The sequence below is a fragment of the Myotis davidii genome, unplaced genomic scaffold, assembly GCF_000327345.1.
Source record: "Myotis davidii unplaced genomic scaffold, ASM32734v1 scaffold586, whole genome shotgun sequence".
Taxonomy (NCBI): domain Eukaryota; kingdom Metazoa; phylum Chordata; class Mammalia; order Chiroptera; family Vespertilionidae; genus Myotis; species Myotis davidii.
Genome location: NW_006296809.1, coordinates 104470 through 107707, shown reverse-complemented (window position 1 = coordinate 107707; position 3238 = coordinate 104470).

Sequence of the window (3238 nt, the reverse complement as noted above, 5' to 3'; positions counted from 1 at the left end):
GAGGAAAAACAAACAAAAAAGAAAACCACAAACATTTTTTGAAACAATAAAAAGAATACACAGAAAGTTAAAACGCCCCAACCTCCCCCGTGACATATAAACATGCGTTATATGTCTGCCCATTCCTTTCTCTTTTTTTCTTTATTGATGAAGGTATTACATATGTGTCCTTATCGCCCATTGCCCCCCCCCCATGCCCTGCTGATTTCTTGATACGTGACATACGGGTACTTTTAGTTCCTTTGTCCCCTGTGACCAAATGTCTTCTGCTTTCAACAGGAGGCCCTGAAAACCACAGAGGCCAACTGACAGAGCCTGTGAAGTACATGTTTCCAACAACCACAAACCCGCGGCTCAAAACAACAGAAATGTATGCCCTCACAGTGCTGCGGACCAGAGGTCTGAAATCGGGGGGCTAAGTGACCATGATTAAAAAGAGTCTGATTTTATGTGGTTTACAGAAGACAAGAATCATCTGAAATATAAAGATACAGGAAACTTTAAAGGGGATGGAAAGAGACGTGTCATACAAATATTAACTAAAAGGACACGATGTGGCATAGCCGGCAGGGCTCAGTGTTTGAGTGTCAACCTATGAACCAGGAGGTCACCATTCGAGTCAGTCAGGGCACATGGCTGGGTTGCAAACTCGATCCCCAGTGTGGGATGTGCAGGAGGCAGCCGATCAGTGATTCTCTCTCATCATTGATGTTTCTCTCTCTCTCTCCCTCTCCCTTCCTCTCTGCAATCAGTAGAAGTACATTAAAAAAAATATTAGGTTGCACCTAACAACATGGCCACAAAATAGTTAAGTTCTGGTCCCAAACCTTAATATTCTATTTATGAAATCACAAAAGCCTCATAAAGGGGCCTTTGGTTAATATTGGGGCTTATTTATAAACGAACTTAAACTTCCTTAAACCTTTAAAACAGCATATGTAACTTAATATTCTTGACTACAGGCCCCGGGTGGAGTCCCTCGGCCTGGATCAGGCTGGGGGGCGAGGGCGGGGACCGCAGGAGGTTGGCTGTGGGAGCACATGGACCACCAGGGGGCAGCTCCTGCATTGGGTGTCTGCCTCCTGGTGGTCAGTGCACCTCATAGCGACTGGTTGACCGGTCAGTCACTTAGGCTTTTATATATATAGATTGTATTTTGAAGCCCTTCACATATATAACAGCAGTGACCAAACACCTTCCCAAGTACCTCTCAGTCCTCACCACTCACCCCTGCACACTTGGCCCAGGCACCTTCTCCTCTCACCTGGGCTCCTGCAGGTCCAGCCTCCCCATGGTCCCCAGAGTGATAAGCCGGCCACACACAGGGACACTGGCCATTCTGGCTCCTTCTCATCTCCTTTCCTCTGGAACTTGGCTTGCTCTTGCCCCAGTTCCTGGCACTGCCTGTCCCTCTTTCTGGAATGTCCCCTGCGCCTCACCCCACCCCCCCAAGATATAGGTGGCTCACTTCCTGCACTTCCTTCAAGTCACAGGCCTGAGGAGACTCTGGTGGGAGGCATCCCTCCCTCTCTGGAAAGGGGTCCAGGCAGCACCTCACCTCCCTGCCTCAGTCAGTCCCCCACCCCCCCTTCCCGTTCTCTTGCCTGCCTCCTGGGCAGTAACAGCTGTCACTAACATGTGTCCAGATCTATGTTCTGGGTGCTTCCAAAGTAGGATCTCTGTCATCTTCCCAATGACCTGGGAAAGAGAAAGATAACCTATTGCACAGGCAAGGAAACGGACGGGGTGAGTCCAGCTGACAACTCAGGGAAAGAAAGGTCAAGAACAGGGCTCCCAGGCCAGTCTTTCCCATCTGAACTGTCCGCCCGTCTGGTCTCTGTGGGCCGCTGGGGTGGTCCAGAACCCCTTAGACTGGTCCCAGCGCCCGCCCCTCCAGGAAGTGCGGGTCCCCAGCTTCTCCCCAAGAGCCTAGAAGGAGGAGAAGGTCCAGGTGGCCCCTGGGGCGCAGAATGGGGGCTGCAGGTCTGGGAGACCCCCTCCTGGCCGGCAGGACTAGTCCGAGCAGGCACTGGACCCATCAGCGCTCCCAGGAGGTTCTGGGTGGGTCTGTTTGTCACCCAAGTCTTCCCAGCACCCCCTGCCCAGCTCCACTGGCTCCTCTGGGGCAGTAGAAGGAGGGGGTGGGGGCGGCCTCACTTTCATGAGTGGCAGCTGGGCCTGAGGCCAATGTGGAGGCCCGCACCCCGTGTAGGCACCTGTGTGTGGCAAGGAGGACCTGAGCGCCAGAAGCCCCCTCGGCCCCTCCCCCGTGCCTCTGATTCCGGGGTGCGCCCCTTGCAGCCTCGCTTGCCGCCTACTTCGCTGAAGACCCCCGGACCACCCAGCGGAAGAAGGGCTTCCGCTCCCCCAGCAACCCCCGCCCCCCAAGTCCGTCTGTCCCTCACAGCGGAGCAGTGATTCTGTTCATCACCTGCCTCCCACCGGTTACAAGTCCCAAGGCCAGGGCAGCTCGTGGGCCTTGGAAAACATGGGCAACGGGCCGGACACCCCCGGACCCATTAGCGCTCCCGCAACACAATTCACAATGAAAACCACGTGGAACACGAAATTAAGCCTCGCCCAGCCCTGGCCGGTTTTGCTCAGTGGATAGAGCGTCGGCCTGCAGACTGAAGGGTCCGGGGTTCGATTCTGGTCATGCCCTGGGTTGCGGGCTTGATCCCAGGTGTGGGACCTGCCAGAGGCAGCCGATCCATGGTTCTCTCTCATCATTGACATTTCTGTCTCTCTTCCTCTCTGAAATCAATATTTTTTAAAAGGAAAATAAGCATGGCCCCGTTTCCCAACTTTGTCTCTTTAAAATAAACAAAACCGTAGCTGTTGTCCCTCCACGTTGCTGGGGCTGACCCTGACGTCCTGAAACCCAGGGTGTGACGTCACCAGCCCCATGAGTCACCCCATTGGCTCGTGTCATCACCTACCTTCACCCTGAGACAATCTTCTCTGATTATCTGGTGACCTCGCCAGCCTCACCTGGGACAGGTTTACCTTCCGTCTGATGACGTCATCCTATCTGACTGGTGACGTCACTCTACCCGCCCGCGGCTCCACCCTCATTGGTCCTGTGCCTCCTTTAATGGTGCTTGAAGCCACCCTGACTGCTATGACCTTGGCCAGCGCTCTCTCCTGCCCAGTGGCTGGGTCCCACGCCCACGTGTCACGGGTCCTTCGTGGGCGCTGCAGGCGGCGGCGTCCCGGGGGCTGAGACGCGGCAGGGCGA